Source organism: Agelaius phoeniceus, chromosome 1, assembly GCF_051311805.1.
Source record: "Agelaius phoeniceus isolate bAgePho1 chromosome 1, bAgePho1.hap1, whole genome shotgun sequence".
In the NCBI taxonomy this organism is placed as follows: domain Eukaryota; kingdom Metazoa; phylum Chordata; class Aves; order Passeriformes; family Icteridae; genus Agelaius; species Agelaius phoeniceus.
This window is the reverse complement of record NC_135265.1, coordinates 79,352,863-79,373,502: the sequence shown is the minus strand read 5'-3', so window position 1 is coordinate 79,373,502 and position 20,640 is coordinate 79,352,863. Positions and strand designations below refer to the sequence as shown.

Sequence of the window (20,640 nt, the reverse complement as noted above, 5' to 3'; positions counted from 1 at the left end):
GTACAGATTTGGACTGAACATGTACCATAATTATCAAGTAAATGGCCTTTTCCCCAAATAGTATTGATATTTATGCAAAATTTTCCTTTTACCAGCAGGCACCAAAGATTGCACAAGTCTTCAGCAGAAGAAGGGAAATAAAAGCTATATTCTTGCTAGAGACAAGGAAGCAGCCTCACTGAAAAGCTAAAAAGGATTGGAAATAGTATCAGATACATTGTTTTACACACTCAAGATAGATACTGACGATGCTCAAGTGTTTTAGGAGGTAGGTGGTGTGTCCCACCGAGGCTGCAAGCTTTCAAAGGTTTTAATTAATCAGCCTGTGGCATACTTTAGCCAGACAACCAGCTCCAGAACTAGTCACAACTATTGCTGCCTTCTATGTCTCTCCTCATCTAAAACGAAACACAGTGCTTTCAATGTATAAACCTGTTCTAATTATTCAGCTATGAATGAGTCTCACTTCCAATAATGTGAATGAAAAAAAAAATTATATATATTATATATATAACCCCACTCCCAAAAGAACATCTAGTTTAGTTTGCATTTTCAGAAGTAATGGAAAAGTCTAGCATTTTACTTTTTTTTACTTTAAGTAGATGGTTTGTACTGATGTTATCTTCAGCAAAAGCATGGGTTTAAAAATAACCATTATTGTCAAATACATGTTTAGGATGAAAATTAAGGTGTAATGACTTTGAATGCTATTGAAAAAAAATCATATTATTAACATACATGAAGTCCCCCAAAATGGACTGCTTCCCCTCTTTTTCAATTTAGGAAACTGAATAAAATGATCATATTTGTGTGTGTGTGCAGGCATGCGTACATTTATATATTTATAAGCACACACATATGCAAGTATATGTTTTACCATATTTCATCTTTTTGATGGGTGTGCCTGATTTTCCCATATTTTCAACCAAAATTTGCTAAAAGTTTCCTGTCCTGATTCTTCTATGTAAAGCTGAATTCAAACTGCAAATACTTATTATATTTACTTAACTTTGAGGTCTCTCCATACACTGTGAGATAAACAAAGGAAGCTGGTTTTAAAAGAGAAAAAACCTTTCATACAAGCATAAATTAAAAACCCTCAAACTGGACCTGCTGAACCTGCTCAGTTCTTTGCTGGGGTATTATACCAGGTGTAACCACAAGCAGAAAGCAGTGTGCTAAAAAAGATGAAGACACCTATTACACACAAAACATAGTCTGGCATTTAGCTGTACCAAGGCTCAAGATTGGAAAAAAAATAAAAAGAAAAAAAAACCTTTTAACAGTTGAAGACCAATAAAAACAAAGAATAAAAGTGCTAAAAGAAATAAATAAAAGAAAATTTTTCTTTCTTCATGGAATTCTGCATTTTGTGCAGGATTCTTATTTGTACCTGGATGGAATAATTCATTGTTAAACATTTTTTAGATCACAAGCTGCATTTTCAGAAAAAAACACCCCAAACAAAAAGCATTCCCTTTTGACAAAAAAAAAGTAGTGCGACATTCAAAAAGCTCAACAAGATACCACATGCAAGAAATATTCACTGGGCAGAACAAAGCACATGAATATGTATTTTTAGAGAATCATAAAAAATTGAGTATGAAAGCAGACTGACTATCAACAGACACCAAAACCTGAGCAACAATGAATTGTCACTATGAGATTTAAGTGTTTCTCACAAAGCACACATAATAATGCTCCCTGGTGCATGACAGTATTTCCAAGTTTCAAACACAAGCAGAAAAAGGAGTTAAAGGAAGTAAGAGACACTTCAACTGCAGTTTTAAAAGCAGATTATTACATTTTAGTCACATGAAGACAGCAAATCTTGCTGTTTACAAATATGACAGATCATGCTGGATTTGTGTGACAAACAGAAAGGAGCTGGAGACAGGAAGGTAGATCTTACCACTAAGGGTGAAAATCTCAACTGCTCTGTGACTTTTTGGCCATGGAATCTTGTTAAACAGCTATAAAAGAAACAAATATTTGGAGGGAAAAAAAAAAGACTAAACAAAAACCCTAAACCCACATAGCAATGATCTCAACCATTTCTGAAGATAACGGAGTATTTTTTCAAAATTTTCAAGAAACCTTTCACATATTGTTTCATGAAATTATTTGATTTATTATACTGCATTTCTACAAAGGTACTAGTTTTCTCCTAGTTCTCATGATCTGTAATTCAGTCAAATCATATTAAAATGCATTTTTTTTCCCTAGGCATACATGCTACTCAAGATTCTGAGTAGCCCTGCCCATCTCCCTCTCTCTTTGTTTGTAGCACTCTGAATCTGTTTCTTCTCAGCAGTTGTTTTCTTTTTCTATTGACAAAAAGATCTGTATGAAAGGCAGACCATACAGCAAGATACTCAGACCACATACTGAGTGCACCTATGTCTAAAAGATGTTGCTGGTATGCTCACAATTTGCTTAGATGACACACCATTACTTCAATGCTGCAATCATCCTATGAACATGAGGAGAGGAGCCAGTTTTCCACCTAATTATATAATTTATTCTTTGGTGCAGCATAAGAAAATCTCTCCAGAGAGAGATTAGTGCAACTGCAAGCCATAACTAGATCCAAGTCCAGGTCACCAGTTCTGAATTAGACCTTAGAAGCTTAAGGATGAATAACTGCAGGACTTCAAGTACATTATAATGTAAGCACAGCACACAGTTATATATCATTCCTCATTTTCACTGACACCAACCCTATTCTCCCGTCCCAGCACAAAGAGCCAAAGTTTTGATTGATATTCAGAATTGCTAGCCTAACATTTTTATAGTAGGTATGATTCATTTTGATTCTTTAAGCTTCACAGCCTTTTTCAATGCCTGTATACTGGAAGTGAGACAGATGACTAAATGACTGCAAATTTATCAACTTACTAGCATCAACTTATCTATTTGTTTGCTTACTATGAGACCAGACATGAACTCTCCAGTGTTTACATGTCCGATGATAAAATTGCATTCATATTCTCTCCCTTTAAAAAGAGCTTTTTTCATTAGAATTGTCTTTCTTCAGTCTCAGTGTGGTAGTTTATAAAACTGTGCAGCTGTGGCAAAAGAAAAGATTATTAAATTATCACTAACATGACTCAGTTTCGAGGCCATATTTTCACATGATGGAGAAACTGGTAATCTGAATGCTACATCTGTATGCTACTTTCCAACTCCAACACTTGTAACAGCAAGTTAGCAAATCTGATATACTATATGAAAAACAGTAACATGCACATTTATATAAGCAAATTTTTAAGTATTTACAAACTAAAATCAGGGAGAAAATGTCAGAATGCATGCCACTTTAGTATTTGTGTATGCTGATGAATAGGCTGGTTTAAAAAAAAAATAGGACCCTGTCACCACAGTTCATATTACGTTTTTACCTCACATTATAGCCCTACCAGCTGAAGAGAGAAAACAGACATAAACTTCTTAAATGCTAACATCAAAACTTAAAGAAAATAGTTCTACCTAGTATCCCTTGTGACAAAATAGAAGGGTAAGATAGGTAATAATGAGAAGCAGCAGCACGAAATACATTATATAAAGCAACAGCATGTTTCACATGATGGCAATTCATACACATATACAATTAGAAGCTGGGTAAGATGGCAAATTCTGAGTGCACTGATTAAAACAAAGCTAACTTGATCCTGAAGTGACTGGGTAAACCAATTTCTTCACAGAGCTTCTCTAAAGTGAATACTTGTCAAGCCCAACCATTCTGCTCTTTTAATATCTAGCCCTCCATGAAACATGTGCAAATTTAAAGCAATGGGAGGCAAATGCAACACGACACAGCTCCATGGAAAAGGCAGAGAGGAAGCCAAGACTGCAAGAGAGAACTCAGCTCTCCCACAACCACACCCACCCCCAAAAAAACTACAGTCAAGTGGCGCCTGGGCTAGTAGAAGTCAAGAAGGGTTTAGACGAGGGATGATGATTAATGAGGAGCTGCAGCCTGACCCATTTGTCAGCAAGGGCACCTGCTGAGCTGTGGCTGAGAGGAATCCCCCGCGCTGGCCAGGCCAGCGCTGCCAGAGCGCTCAGCCAGAAGGGCAGAGCACCCGATAACCTTCACCCTGCCTGGAGAGGGTGACAGGACCCAGGGCATTCTCCTCAGGGGCTGGGAGAACCCCTGGGAAGTCAAAACTCACTTCAGTTAGCTAGGCTTTTGTCCCAGAGACAAATTTGCCATTCCCTATTCCTTTACTATTAATTTTTATTTAAATTCAGGGCATTTCAGAAGGTGGTTTAGAACGCAGGTATAGACCATTTGTATTATACAGCATGACAGCCGCTCCTGTCATTGCTAAAACTGCCTTTTCCCTCATCTTTAAAGGGACATCAAAAAATGTATAAAGAATCCTTTTTCATTAAGCTGTATGAAATACATTTTAAAAGTACAATTTGCTGCTAGAAGACTGAAAAATTAAGCTTTCAATTTAGAAGTTACTTATTTATAGATTTGTACATATCTATATAAATCTGTAAAACACATAATATTTTATCACAGCTTTTGCTTTTTCCTTGAGAATCTTGAATAAAAATCATTGAACCCATCTCCCTGGATGTTCTTATAGATGTTCCTATAAAGAAGAGAAGTAGGAGGATGGAAAAAACCCCTCTCAACTCAGATTTTTACTTTAATGCAGTGAGGTGATTTTTCATATCAAAAAACCCACCAAAAAAACCACAAAAAAAAACCCCTATATAAAAACTAAAATGAAATAAACCCACCCAAAATATTTTATTTGGGAAACATTCAGAGCACTTTAAATACATAATTTTTCAACTGTTTTTCAGGTAACCTCCAGTGCTTTTTGCCTCCTTTCAGTGACTAAGAAAGACTCAAAAGACTAATTTCCATCTGCTAAAAGTATTTGTTATAAAAGAAAAGCACCTCTTCAGTATGTTTTAAGTTTGATTACTGATTGAAGAAGTAAGTATTCTCCAAGATACATCTGCAGGGATTTTGGTTGAAGTATTTGAAACTTTAACCAAAAAATTCTATTTATATGTCATTTTCAGAAACTTCTGTTTCTGTGTATCATCATATTGAGTTTCTAGCTGAATTCCCACACTTTGAGACTTTGATTATTATAAAAAATATCTGATTCAGCTAACCAGTTAGGACAGAAGTTGTCAAGGTACGCATTCTAAGAAAATTGTCTGCTTATGCTGAATACAATGGCAACACCTTGTACAGTCCTGACATGAGAACTCCATACATAATTGTTCAAACACATCTCAGTTTGTCTTCTAAGGCAAGCTATATGTGTTTAGAAGAGTACTTTTTTAAAGATCAGACATGCAAACCTCAGATTAATTGTTGCTCTGATTAATTATATGACTCTGATCTCATGCCTAAATGTACAAAAGCGTGATGTTAAGGTACACACTGACCTTGCAACTTCCTTGGAATGTGATGGTAGCAACAGACACTCCATGTAAAACTGAGCAACAGCTATCTCACGTGCCCTTCTCAGATTTCTCAGAGCTTAACATTTATATACAATTCATATACAAATGCAGATATAAATAGCTACATTTATTTCAGTCTTACTGTGTCACTTAACTGAATAAAAAGTCAATGTTTGGGTATTACCACAACCAGCTAGACTGGGCCTGCCAAAGGCCCATCTAGCCCTGTGCCCTGTCTTCAACTCTGGCCAAAACTGAATACTTGGGGACACCTAAGCAACAGAATAAAAGTATGGGATAATGCATAATGATAGCTCCATAAAATACAATAGAGCTTCCAACAATTTGCAGCTTGGGGACTTCCAAAGTCAGAGTCGTGATTTTCTATTTAAAAGCCTTCAGTTAATTTTCTTTTAAAAAACTGTCATGTAATTTATATTTAAAATCCATGTATAGTTCTAATATTCACAACAATCATGTGTCAAGGATTTCTGAAACTTATTACATATTTTTATTTTTCCTCACCTTTCTGCCTGCTATTTTGATGCCTTCTCATTCCAGAAGTGAGAGAGAAAGCATGTTCTGTGCGGTATTTTGAGAGACCTCTATTGTATTTCTCTTTAATTATTCATTTCCTCTTTTTAAAAGACCTACCTCATTTACTTGTTCTTTATAAGGAAATAGTTCTGTGTATTTTTTCTACCTTGTTGCTGTGCTCTGGATTATTTTTTCTCCTGTACTGTTTTCTGAAAGGTAGGAGATCAGTCCCACATAGAGTATTAAGGATTTGGACATACAATAGGTTTACGAGAGTGGCACGTGACTGTCATTGCTTTTTCCTTTCATGTCTTTTTTACTGATACTTAACAGTAGATTTAGTCTGTTGACCAATGCTGGTTTTGTGTGACCACATCTTATTCATGAGTGGTTATAGTCACCTTCAGACACTATTATTTTATATGTGAATTTGGTACTGGTATTTCTGCAGAACTTCACAGTTATCTACACTGAATTTCAGATGCTATTTTACTGAGAAAGAATCCTGTAACGATCTTCTGAAATTCTTCATAATTAGTCCTTGTCTTAATTTTCTTGAATAATTTGGTACCTGGTCATCCCACTACTCACTGCCTTTTCAAACCCCTTATGAATACATTTGTCAGAATAGTTCCAGCACAAATAGCAGATTTTTTTTTTCACTATGAAATTCTCTTTAGCATTACCTCTCACTATGAACTGACCTACAGTAACCTCAATGGCCACAACTACATCAGTGATCTATTAATCATACTACTAATCCAAGCACTCGGTAAAAAAAGGCTGAACTTCTGAAAGAGGAGCTAGGGAAAATCTAAGCTAAGGAAAATCTAAGCTAGGGAAAGGAAATGTATGTCATATGGTGCTGTGGCCATAACATACACATTCTCCCATGTCAACCATGGGAGAACGTGGTTTTCTGCTACAGCAAATATTTATCTCTGAAAATTTTAATTAAACTGGCCACCTTAATATGTCTGATCATCTGTATTCATGGAGTGGCCTGCAGAATACGAGCATATGTTACTTTCTGTTTCCCTTAGTGTAAAAATAAAATATTTACAGCTGTCTAGAATTTATCTTCAGTGTTATTTAGACTCTAAAACATTTGGAATAATAATTTTAAAAGTGTTAAAAGCATGAAATATATATTTAGTAGTAAATATGTAACGTCTCTTATGTCAATAAGAAATAAGAGACAAAAAGGAGACTTGGAAGGAATATCATGATGTTTGCTGAAAAACAGCTGAGCTGTTTTACTCAACTGTATGTTGAAACACCTAAAAGAGTATAATATGTTATTCTGCTGATAGGCTCACATGCTTCAACAAAACTGTGCCAGGACATTCCTTCCTAAATTAGTGACTAATCAGATGCTGGGCTGGGAAGCACACCCTCACATGTTACTACCACCCAGACGTCTGCAGCATTAAAAAACAAAAAACAAAAAAACCCCAACTACAACTATATGTTCTTGCGTCCCCTATAAATAATTTCCATCATGCGTTTTGTAATCTAATGCTTGCATTTGGCAAAGCAGATGCAATTAAAGGTCAAAACCTGACTACTATAGAAAGTACCTGACTACTCTACTACTTCTGATCTTTCTCATGACTATTACCATTCTAAATATTCTAAGCAAAGATGTCCTCCTCCCTCCATACCAATAACTAGTATATATTTCTAAATACTAGTATATATTTTTTGTTTCATTGATCACAAAAGTTTCTTGCTTCTTTTATCAAGTTCTCAAATTAATCAAAATTGCTTGCTTCTTTTTCTTTCTTATTACCCTCAGATTTCCATTGTCCTTTAAAAATTGTTTAGAATTTGAAAACTTGACAGAAATTAAGTCAATAGGCTTTTAGAAGACCAGCACTTTTTTGTTGTTGTTTTTGCGGAACAAACCCTACTCCTTAAAAAAAATATGTATATAGCAAAAGCAGTATTTCTGCCTACAGGAAACAGTTAATACAGGGCAATATTAAAAGAGGATAAAAGCTACTTGTATTTTCAGGAGAAATACATTTTTTTCTCATGTTTAGCAGAAGACATTCCATTTGCTTTTCATGTAGTCTTTAATGATAATATAAAAGTACAGAATATGGTTAACCTTGCTACCTATTTTTATGGAGCTTTTAATCAACCATCATTAGCCTTACATTTAAGAGAAGCCATTCCAAAATGAAACAGTCCCATTTTCTTCTTAATCCTAAAGGAGTCTCTCTATTTAAGGTAACACTGGGGGCTCCCTAAATGCTATAGTTTATAAATACCCTTTAAGATGACAAGTCAAATGACTTCAGGATTGCAAGTTATCTCTCACAGTTGTTCAACTGTTAAAATGGAAAGTGGTAAGAATAGAATAAAAACACCGATGGCAAAAATATTACATGTGCAATGGAACAAACATAGCGCACAGGACATGACCATTTTAACATTACTCTTTTCACTTAAATTTACTCTCTACCCTTTGAAAAGGTCAGCTTTGTGAATTTCTCTCCCGATGAGCAATTTGAGGTCTGTCATTCCATTCACACTCTCACACTCATCAAAAATGCAATCATCCTTTATTTACGATCAGTCTGGTACTTGTTGCAACAATATTGTTCTAGTTTAAGTACTAATTTGATGCAATCCACCTAATTCTATAATGATCTACATTTTAAAATACATAAAAAATGCGAAAAATAGCAACATTACGTTTGCAAGCAAAACGAATCTCTGAGGCAGGCAAACACATCCAGCAGCTCTGTGGCAATCCAACAGGCTGCTTCCGGACTAGGCAGTAGTTACATTTATTTTATGGTGTAAGCCTACAAAGTGGTAGAAAAAGGATCTTTCAGCTGTTTGTCAGGTTATGTTCTCTTTTGCAATGCTTGGTACTAAAAAAGTACTATTGCCTGTTAACCAATTCAAACTTACAAACACAACGTGCAGCTAAGGTCTGACTGTCTAGACATCTAACTGTGTCTGCCTAAGCTCTTTGAAGTCTTTGAACTAGAAGAGAGAGCCTTGCTAACTCGGAGAATTGCCCTAGAAAACAGATGTCCTTAACAAGGAATTGACTTTTGCCAGTTTATGCTGTCTGCAAAGCCTTGGAGTACAGTATCTCCACTTGAAGACTGCACTCTGGTCAGTAATTTAGTGTCAGTTCTGCTGTATTGATATCAAGCTACTTCTGCATAATCACAAATTGCAAGACACATGAATTCCCACCAAAAATTAGAAAATCCCGGAACATGGAATATTTGTTCATAAATCTTTATGTATTAGGGATAAATACTGAGGGTGAGACCTGACAGGGGCAGTGACCAGTTGTTCTGTTCAAAATGATGTGACTGAATCCAAGTCATCTCCTTTCCCTGTCTGAGCTGGTTGGGAAGGCTGTTGCCACCCGTCAAGAGGCAGTTCTTGTAACTTGAACCTAGTAAGTTCAACACATGAGTTAAAGTACATGACATTATTTTTTGGCTGACATTTTGTAAGACTATGTCCAAGTCTCTTGGAGCCTTCAAATGGAAGGATCTTTACTTAAGATATGAGGGGTCTTTGTCACTTTCTACTGCATACACACAATTCCAAGTTTCACTTTCTTATTGACAACATGCCTGTCAATCACACCCCTGGACAGGTTCTCCTGTAATGCTACTTAGGCTGGCAACCAAATTAAGAGTGTATCCTTCTACACCCTGTGCTGAAGCATTCTATTTATATAAACAATTTGTAAATAGAAACAAGTTTAAAAAAAACCAAAACAAAACCCAAAGCAAAGTATTTATGCTGAAAGTGCAGTAATATTCACAACTGACAACAATATGTAAATGTGCCTGCCATACTGACAATTTCCAAGCAGCTTTGAAAAAAAAAAAAGGGGGAAAGAATAACAGATGCCATGGTTAGCGTAAAAAAGCTGACCTGCTCAAGAACAGCCAGAAAACAACATTTCATTAGATTCAGGAAGTAACCAGATATTGCCCTTTTAATTCATTTGATACTCTCTGTGGGGTGTTGCACTCCACAACAAGATTAATTGCTTGCTTCACAAGAAGTCACTGAAAACAGAAAAAGTAATCTGAGATGGATGGTACCAGCACAATTCCTCTGCAGTTTTTCAGATAGATTTTTCTCTAAAGAGATGTTCACAGACTTAAGTCTGTGAAGTCCCATGAAGATGGGATAGGCAAGGATTTTAAGAGAAGCTTGTAGCTTTCAATGTATGACCAAAGTGTGGCCCACATCTCAAAACAGAAGTGAGTATGGTTTATTTTCCCTGTAATTAAGATTTTTAAAGTTTTAGCTCAGTTGATAACAATACTGGTGTCAATATTGCTGTACAAGTAAGAAATATGAACGTATTCAAAAGTGAAGGACACCTCCAGACTCTCTTGCTGAAAGCTGGGAAAACTTGCCAAGCAGCAGGTGACCACAGCTGTTTGCAGACACAAGTCTGCAAATTCAAAAGCAGCACTTGCCATCCTTGCTGCTGTCTAAGATGGAAGAGTAGATCTAAACACTCCTTACTGAGAAAGCACAAAGCTGAGACAGGGACAAGTGGTATGGGGGAGCTTCAGAGTAACACTAACTCTTTTAGCAATTTTCGCCTTGTGAATCCCTTGTTTGTTTCTCCACTCACCTCCCTCTCTGCCATTGCCATTTTCTGTATTCACTTTATAACTTTCCTTTCAACTCCATCAATTTTAAGAAGTTCTTTTACTTTCAAGGTGCTAGGAAAAAATGGAATTAAAAAAACCCTCAAATACCTTCAATTCTACGAATCTTCTACCTAATATTTGGTTAGTGCTGTGACCAAAATAAACATTCTATCATTACAATAAACACAGTGACAAAAAAAAAAAAAAAAACCAAAAAAAAAAACCAACTATGTGAGAAAGCTGAGATGATGGCAGGCAGCAGAGGGGAGGGTGCATTTTTTCCCCAGTGATGACAATATGGGTGGCACATGACATGCCAGTGAGTATGTCAGAACTGGGTCAGCTCAGAATTAGCAGCTCAGGTTGTCCACAATGGGCAAATCCACCTGCCTGTGCTCACAGATGCCTTTAACAGAACTGCATTTTAGACAAAGTGAGCCTGGAGCAAAACACTCACAAATAACTGAACAGTGACTGCAGCTCCATACTTAAAAATATCAAACATGGAATAGAGCTGGCTTTACTATATGTTGAAAATTGCTGAAGAAAAAATGCACTATCTTTAAACAAAAAAATGATGAACAAAGGCTGTGTATCCATCCTCCTCCCATCACCACAGGCTATGATCACATTTTCCAACTGAGTGCAGCAGTTCATTTTTACCAATGTGTAACAAAGGAAATTAACTACTGAGCCACTTTTGCACAGGTTGCAGCACACCATGCAGTTTGCACAGACTGCACTTATGTCAGGTATTTATTTCACACATCTAATCATGGACGCAGAATTATTATTTTGTAATACTTTCATGAACAAATTATTACAAAATTTAAAAAAAGAAGTATTTAAAACTTAACTTATTTAAGTATAGTAAAAATACACATCTCACAGTACCCAGATGAACTTTTTTCTCAGCATGGAGGCAAACTGGCAAAATCACAGAACCATTTAGTTTGAAAAAGGCTTTCAAGATTATCCAGTCCAACCACAAAGCTAGATATAAGGATCTTTTGAAACCTCCACATAAAATTGCCTTATGTTTTTTCATTAAATTAATCCTTCTGGCTTAATAGAGGAATAATATTTGTTTATCCCTGAGAAGATACAAACAGAACACACACACCCCCCAAAAGGCTTTGAAACAATATGCTTAGAAATTATAACAGAAATCACCTGTTTGTGAGATTAGCAAGACCAAAAAACAACTGTCAAATCTGACTATGTAAGGTGCTCTTTTGAAGCTTAAAATTTTAATTAAATATTTGTGTAAGAACACCTCTGTTACCAGAACAGAAGAAAAAAATTTCCCAGAAGGACACTACAATAGTCTTCCAAATGATTCCTTCGTATCTCAGTACTGGAACCCCAAAATAAACAATATGAAATGCTTTCAGAGCTCTCTAAATAGAACTAAAAGTTTAAAACAATTCTGAATAATTTTGCTTACAACTAGCCAGTGGGGGTACAGGAAAGGACAGGATTGTGGGACAAAGAAGTAGAGTAATAAATTTCTCTAGGAATTACAGTTTATGAAGTAAAACTACAAAAAAAAAGGGCTATCCAAGCAATTTTAGATCAACTGCTCTCACTTGGATATTAGAAAGACACTGAGCAAGTAAGTAACAAAGCTAAGAAGCTGTTAAAGCAGTCAAAGAGGATTATTCAGCATCCAAAAAAGTAAAAATAATTTCTTTTTAATAAGTACACAGCCTGTCTGGAAGATGAAAGCATACATCTCAACTGCTACAATGCTTTTGAAATTCTGCTATATGACACTTAAAAGCAAACTGGAAAAAAAAACACCATATATGCAAACCCCATAACTTCACATTCAATTGAAAAGTTATACCAAAGGGCAAGGGCAGGGTATTAGAAGTGCCTTGTTATTTGAGACTGGTATGTCCTTAACATTTTCATTCAGTATTTGCCTTAATCTTTCAGATGAGTGAGTTGCAGTAGCCCAGAAAGTGTGGCAGACACAGCAAAGGACAGAATCAGGGTTCAAAATATATAGCAGCTCAGATTGAGAAGTGGCATAAAATCAACTACCCTGGACTCATCAGGAACTTTAGTTGACAAGGCAAGTGCATAAATGCAAAAGGGGAAACAACTTATTATACAAGCACTGCAGTGGAAAAGGACAATGTTTCTACTTGAGTTATTTACAAGTTCTTAGAAAAAAAAACCAACTATGCCTGAGATGCATTCACAAGACATTTACCATACACAGCACCAGTCATGTCTTTTACCTGATACTGCTAAGTGTTTACTGATGTTGCTCAGTTTGAGCATCATGCTCAGAGCAATACAGATACTGACACACGAATAATGCCATTTTCTGTAAATATAACTGGGTTAGAATATATTCCTGTATAAAAACAGTTAAAGTAGCTCCAGTACAATTCTGCTGGGCCTTTGTTTCTGCCCTTGCTTCTTCAGAAGTTGCACTTCTTGCAGCTAAGATAATGTTTTACCTTTATGTTTAACTAATAGGGACAGAAGACAAGCAAGGCTTACAGAAAGAGGAATGAAGTATTCTTTTTGTAATTGTAAAGAAACGTGACAATTCCAACACTTTCTCCTCTTCTGTGCATCCTCCATAATGAAAGGTGAGCTGAGCTTCTGGGGACAAGGAAGAGAGGAAAATGCCTCGTGATGGCTAAGACAGAACTGAGATATAACCAAATTACTAGAGAACCACAGAGAGAAGGCTTGACTTCAAAAGTTTGCAAACCGCTCTATGTGAGAAGATGTTGGTTATGTGCACTACATATAATTTCTGCAAATATAAGAAAAATAACAAACCAAACAAGCCAACTATATCTACCAGTGAGATACATGGCACCTATAAATGCTGTGCAACATCCCTCATTTCCCCTCCCCTTAATGAAAAAAAGAACCAACCAACCACCAAACTTTTCCTGCAATTGGATAGAAAAAGGTATTAAACAGTTTTCAGACTAAGTGTGACACTTTTGCCAAAGTTACAGCATTTCTACTGAATTATTGGTTTTTGCTCCTGTAAGAAAAACTTTACCAGTATGTTTATTTTATCATGTATCAATATAAAGCAAACAAACCCAGCAGAATACATTACTTGGGAAGGTAGCTAACAACTTGGAAATAACTATCAAGAAAGAAGAAATAAGGTCACATAATATTAAAAAAAAACAAAAAAATGAAGCATCAAGAGGTTTTTGCAATGTAGACAATTCTTTCTGCAATCTGCAGAAGGTTTGATCATTCATGTGTAAAGTGCCTTTAGAAAAAAACCCCCAGACATATTGCTGCCTATCTGAGTTGTAGCAACAGATTCTATAAAACAAAGGACAATTACAATCTGGTATTTGAACAGTAAAGTGGTTACTGAAAAAGTATGGGTTTAGGCTGCAAATAAAACTCAATTTCCATTTGCTTTCCACAAGTATGCATTCACTTCCTGAAGGACTGCAACAGCTTTTATATATTAAGAACATTTGGGAGAACCATATTTGAAGCAGAATTGTTTGATGTATGTTATCCAGCCATCTATATCTTCCAACACAAACTCATGCAAATATATGAGGCAAAATGAACAGAACAGCAACCACTATGTAATACCAAGGCTGGAAGTCTTTGAATACTCCAGATGTCTTCAGACTACATTGAAATAACTGAAGAAGCAAATATTTGCTCTCTGGAGCCTATTTCTATCTATTTATCTGTTGGACTATATTCTGCCCTCTGCCTTGCTGTAGGTCAACAGGAAGTATTTTCTTCAGTCTGTTATCATATTGTGCAGTTGTGTAGGGCCATGTGAGGAATGGATCCTGTCTGGATGACCAAAGCAAGACAAAGAGACTGTGCAACAGAAACTGGAACTGATGGTGCCGTGCTTTGGTACTGACTGGCCCACATGACTGCCCTTGGCTCACATTACATTTTTTCCTATCTGTAACATCAAGGAAATGGATTAACAAGTGTATAACAGAAACACTTCTGCTACAGCCTTGATCTTGTTGGAGTTCCTAATGGAAAAAGACTTCTTATTTCCTAATCCACTCATCTGCAAAGAAATCTCTTTGCGACACCCTGAAGGACAGGACTTTTATTCTGAGATTCAGTGAAGCAGCACATCCTTGGTGTCTCAAGAGTGATCTGAATACACAATCATACTGTGCCTGAGACTCATTTCAGAGAAACTTTACATACACAAAGAGGTAAATAAACCAAGTCCCCGTGCCCTGCAGTTATTACTGCTGTGGATTGGTATTCCTGTGTTTTGTGCCAAGAGTGCAAGAGTCAGTTTCTTATTGTAGCCACAAGCAGCAGTCAATGGCATCTCCAAAACAGACAGGACTTCAGATCAACAGGGAACAATGACACAAGGGTTGTAAACACCCTTACTTGTCTCACCACCCTAGGCTTCCTGTCTATATTCAAGGGAAACAAACAGTCACCATTAAGACACAATATACCTGACCCACCTACAGACATTTGTTTGGGAAGAGGTAGATCAGGATACATATCTCAAGAAGTATTTCAAATGTTTCTCCATTGATCATGAAATCAGACTAAGCAGACTACGTCAGAAATATTTAGGCACATGACTTGCAGATTGTCTTAAGCAAACCCAGCAGGCAAAACATATGTAAATCAGAGGTATGTAAAGCCTCTGACATAATAAACAAAGCATGGTAATTAGATGAAAGGGGCAACTGTCTCATTTATATTTCGGGACAACACAAAGAGTTTTTTCATTGCTCTCAGTGACATATTAGGAATAATTTTGCACAATTGCGTTACGGAGTTATTAGAGTTATGGAGTTATTAGATTCAGAAGATTATTTTTTCTTCTTCTTGGAAAAAAGCCCAATAGCCACACATTACATGAAATCTGTCAAGCTCTGAATGGTGCTAGCTCAGAATATTGTTCTTCAGAGCACACTGACCATTGTAATGCATACCAATGTCTATGAGCTGGGCTGATGCAAGTGTGAAACCAGTGTAGATCAAAAGATGAATTCAGATCCAGAAAAGCTATGACCTGAATTTGAAGCTGATCTGTCACATCAGCTGACCCAGAAATGGATGTTGTTACCTACCAAACAGTAACGCTCGCCTGCAAGCGGGCAGCAATTTTGATGGCTCTGGGAGTCCACAAGTATCACCACAGCTAACTCTCATAAAAGGAATCCACAAAGAAGGGACTGGAGGAGGGAGGAGGACTGGTGAGAAACAGGAATATCCTGGGCTTAGAAAATAACCCCTCTGTGTCAGTTTGTAACCTTCTATCAGTGAAGGCTATTATTTCAGAAATATCTCAGTCAGCTAACTACAGAGCTTCAGGAGCACTTCAATATTAACCATGGTTTTCAACATCAAGTCCTAAAGTGCTTCAATAAAGACAACTGCCCGTTAAAATCTTCCACCAAGAAGAGTCCTTTTTCTCTTGCAAATGTTACTGTTTCTTCTTAGGGAATTCCAAATCTTCATTGACCCAAAAACACGAGCGGCAGTGGATCAGACATGCTGTTCATGGTGCTGCACGCTTATTTTTTCCTCCTCTCGGGAGCAGAGAAGAAAATGTGCTTTGGGAATTAAAAAAACTTTATTTCAACCTACAGGGTCAGGAGAACCCTTTCAGGATTTATTTTCATAGTCTAAAGGATTATATCCACAACATTCAACGTTCAATAATACAGTAAGTACTACACACCTACTGCAGTCTGTGGCTGAAGCAGCCATTAGTGCAGTAGGGAGCTTAACACCATGACTGGTCAGGCAAGGCTCTTCCCAGAAGTCCCAGGTAGCTTTGATCTGAGAAAATGATAAAACATAACAGGGGACTGAAAACACACTATGCAGAGCTGCTTGTCTTCAGAGCATTAACTCCTTTTTTTCTGGCTTATTATTTTCAGTCATTCACTGATGGCCTTTTAAAAGGACTGTTGCTCAGTCCCTTCTCAGGCTGCAACTAGGGTTTTTTAGGCTTGCTATAAAATAATAATTCTGCATTAATATTAATTTCATCTTCTTAAGTTTGACCACTCAAGAAATGAAGGTGTGCTACAATTCCTGTGGATATTCTAATACATCTACTGACCTAAACATAACACCGCACTGACTAGACAAGCTCCAGATTTCAAAGAAATCTCTCTAGGATAGGAAGAAATAAAACAGCTTTATAATAAGGAAGAGTAATTTAACAAGTGACCTTTTCCAGTGCTCCTTTAAAAGCTGTCACCCATTTTTAAAAAAGGCAAGATACCTTTACAGCAGTTCCTCAGAAACAGAACTAGATTTGGGGGAAAAAATGTGCTAAAATGCTACCATTCCTAAGGAAGGTTTAGCTTATCTTCAGTTTGAAATTTTAAAATTAAAATAGTACTAAATGACTCCATTAGAAATACAATCACAGGTCTTCTTACATAGACACATTTTACATGTGAGACAACAAGCATTCTGCATTTAAGTTATGGCCATGAAAAAAGTAATGCTATGCTTGTTTTGACTAGTCAGCAATGTTCAACAAAGATGAAGGAGGACCAAAAACAAGTGCCACAAATTAACAGCATTTTCATTGAAGTACTTCAGTCTCTGATACTTGGAATGTACATGCAGCAGACAAAATACACAATGCATGTGAATGTTGAAAAAATGCAAGTTTCAGAACAGTCACAATCATTAATTCACCCTCCAACTACCAAAAGTTTACCATTTCACTATAAAACTCATCAGAAATCAGTGCCGCCTTTTATGAAATATTCGACTGAGCTTGTGACTGACTGATACTAATTTTCAAAACCAGAATGACACAACAAAAAGGTAGGGCAGGAAACGAGTCTGTTCTGATAATTTTGGTACCACCTACATCTGTTTCAATAAACCAAACTGAGTGTGGCAGTTCTGTCAGGCACTAGAATTGGTCAGTTCTGCAGTTAAATCATTAAAATAGCTCTCAGCACATTTTTGGCGGATGCCAACTAGCACTTGCCAAAACAATCCAGAGGAATTTCAAAGCTGGCACAGACTAGAAATCCTTTCCTGCCTGCATACAGCCATTCTGCATGGACCTTAAGGCAAACTACAGATGCAGGGCTGTAGGGCCATCATGCCAAAGAAAAATCATGCACACATGTTATTTATTAGAATAGACATTTATTAAATAGGCATTGTCTCTCACTGAAAGTATCACCACAAAGATCTACCACATTTTTTTCTCTGCAAGTTATTTAAGAGCCAGTGATTCTTTGCTGGATATGGGGATATATTTGGCACATCTTGCTCATATATGATAACATGAAAACAGTTTTTCATATCCAATTTTGAGTAAAATGAAAAGGAACCATGCACCCAGCCTCAACATTTTACAGAATTCTTTCAATTTCAATACAATCAACAGGCACATTTATAGGAGCATTCAGAAAAAGAAAAGACCACCCACAGTGCAAACAAACGCAAAGTCATTTTGTGAACTTATAAAAGCTATAAATGAAAGGCTGGGTGCACCAGTTGAAATTTCATTTCAGTTAAACAGCGTCTCTTAAAGCTGCCTTAAGGCAGAGGACTGTGAAGTGTCTAAAGCAATATCTATTTTTAGGGAAGGCACACAAGAGCCAGAGAACTGCAAACCACTAAACACTCATCTCTGCTCTGTGCAAACTGTCAGGAAAACTAACAAAGGGCATGCATGCCTGTCCCAATGTAAGCTGTAAAGGACATCGTATCTCAAACCTTCCGTCCTTTCCAAAAGTGAACCTGCTTTTAGATGAACACTGATGTCCATAAAAAATTACCTGGATTTCTGAGAAAGCTTTCAACAAGGTCTCTCATCAAATGCTTTTATGGAGCATAAGAAGCCATGACAAATGAGAGGAATTATTCTGGTAAGGACAGAGACCAGCTGCAAGGATTAGCAGAATTTAATCAAGTATCACATGATTTTCTTGCAAAAAGGCAGATGAAATGTAAAGAAATTAAAAGATAAAAAAACCCCATAACTCTTAAAGTCATATAGGCTTTAAGCTGATCTTTACTACTCAAGACATTACCTTGAGGTGATTATCCATGACAACATGGATCCATGAAAACACCATTTCAGAGCTCAGCAGAGGTTGAAAAAGCCCCAATCAAATGTTGGGATTTATTATGAAAAGAAGAGAGGGACAATGTATAGTCCTAGGATCTCCCTGAATGCTATTTGTAATTCTGTCTCCCCAGCAAAAAGGGGCACAGAAACAGAAGAAAAATGCAGAAAAGCACAATGAAGACATCAAAACTCAGAGAATCTCTATTTTAGAAACAATTAAGCAGTCATGAACTGAAGAGAACAGGTCGGGACAGAAGTTTATGGAAGTCACAGCTTGCTGGAGAATACTAATAGAGAGCAATTGCTCAATATTTCTTCCAACAGGAAAAAATGTAGGAAGAGCTTACGAACTATCATAGGGCAGTAAACGAACAGAAGACTGTTCACAAAGCACGTGGTTCAGCTGTGGATCTCTGTGTACAGGGTGTTGCCAACAGCAAAAGTTTCTAAGAACAAAAGCAACAAGACAAATTCATGGTAGGTCCACCTAGAATAGCTTGGGAGGGGGGTAGGGGTAAGGTTCAATTGGAAGCTGCTGGGAAAGTACACCAAGAGAACCCCGCTTTAATGCAGGACATTACCCAAGGTCATGTTTCTCCTGGCTGGATCCCTTCAGAGAGCAGAGTCTGGGCTCGATGGACACATACAATGCTTGTATTATATTACCCAAAGGCATGAGCTATGGTGAGCTCATCAAATTCTCTTTTTCGCTCCCTGCATTGTCTCCCCACAGAACAGCAAACCAAGTCCAGCATTCTGAACAAATGAAAACCTGAATCCAAGATATTTAAAGTACTATTTATAATATTTTAATTAAAATCAACTATTCTAGTTTGGTGACCTGATGAACTGAGTAAGAGAAGAAAAATTTATCAGACTGCAGAATTATTTTTCAGGGAAACAAAAGGCAGCCAAAAACCTATGCTTCCTTTCACTTCACAAGCAATTTGGTTTTCTTTGCCTTCCTCTTCTGTAATGTAAACAGACAGGTAAAGTCAGATTCAAAACCCTGAAAGACAGCAAATTTTATGTAAATTTCTCTGGCAAATAACAGGAAGGAGAAATGAAATATAAATCATACTAATCTACTGTGCCACAGGAATAGCTTCTCAATTAAAACTTTTAAAGCACTGCCACTCTACACAGATACATGAAGTAGCACTAGCTATGGTAAAAGCATTTTACTCTGCTCAGATTAGAAACTAAGCTGTCATCAATTCCATATAGCTCCATTTTATGCTTATGAGATTTCATACCTGTGGAAGTTAAGAGGTATGAAACTGAACAGGGGCTGCACATCTGAACTGCCTTCTGTAATTGCTATGACATTGATATCTGTCTCTAGACAACGAAAAGAACAAAACCCAGCATCTTCGCTTTATCAACTCTGCATTACTGTTTCTTCAGTGCCACGCTATAGTACTAATGGATATGCTTTCAAATTATGCCAGATATATAATAAATCCTGTGGTCTGTTTAGAAGAATAATGCCTTAAATATGCAGCCTTTTGTTCTGAAAATGGATTGTCTGCAAATCGTTTAGACATTGATTATACTGCTGTTGTGCTGAAGGAATGGTGTTCCCCAGGTCAGTGTTCCCACTGAAACACTCCAAACCACACACTCCCCATCACCCCTTCCCCTGTGGAGGGCTGGACAGGAGAACTGGAGACAAAAAAGGTAAAGATCACGGGTTGAAATAAGAACAATTTATGGGAACAGCAATGAGAAAGAACAATAAACAGTAACAGCGACAATATCAGTGTACGTGGGAGGTGAATGATTCACACACCAGGTGTAAACTCCCGACCACACCTGACCGTGCTGTCACACTATGGGACCTGGAAGGGACTCCTTCCCCCATCCCTGGAAAATGAGGAGAGGTGCTAGAGAATAAAAAGTCCTTTGAGTCCTGGCCACGCCCCTTCTGGATAC

General features: G+C 37.0%; 1 protein-coding gene across 1 annotated transcript in view; it reads right to left on the bottom strand.

Moving 5' to 3' along the window:
- RETREG1 (reticulophagy regulator 1) overlaps window positions 1–20,640 on the bottom strand; it is a 64,284-nt gene that overhangs the window by 27,078 nt on the left and 16,566 nt on the right. The window lies entirely within an intron of this gene.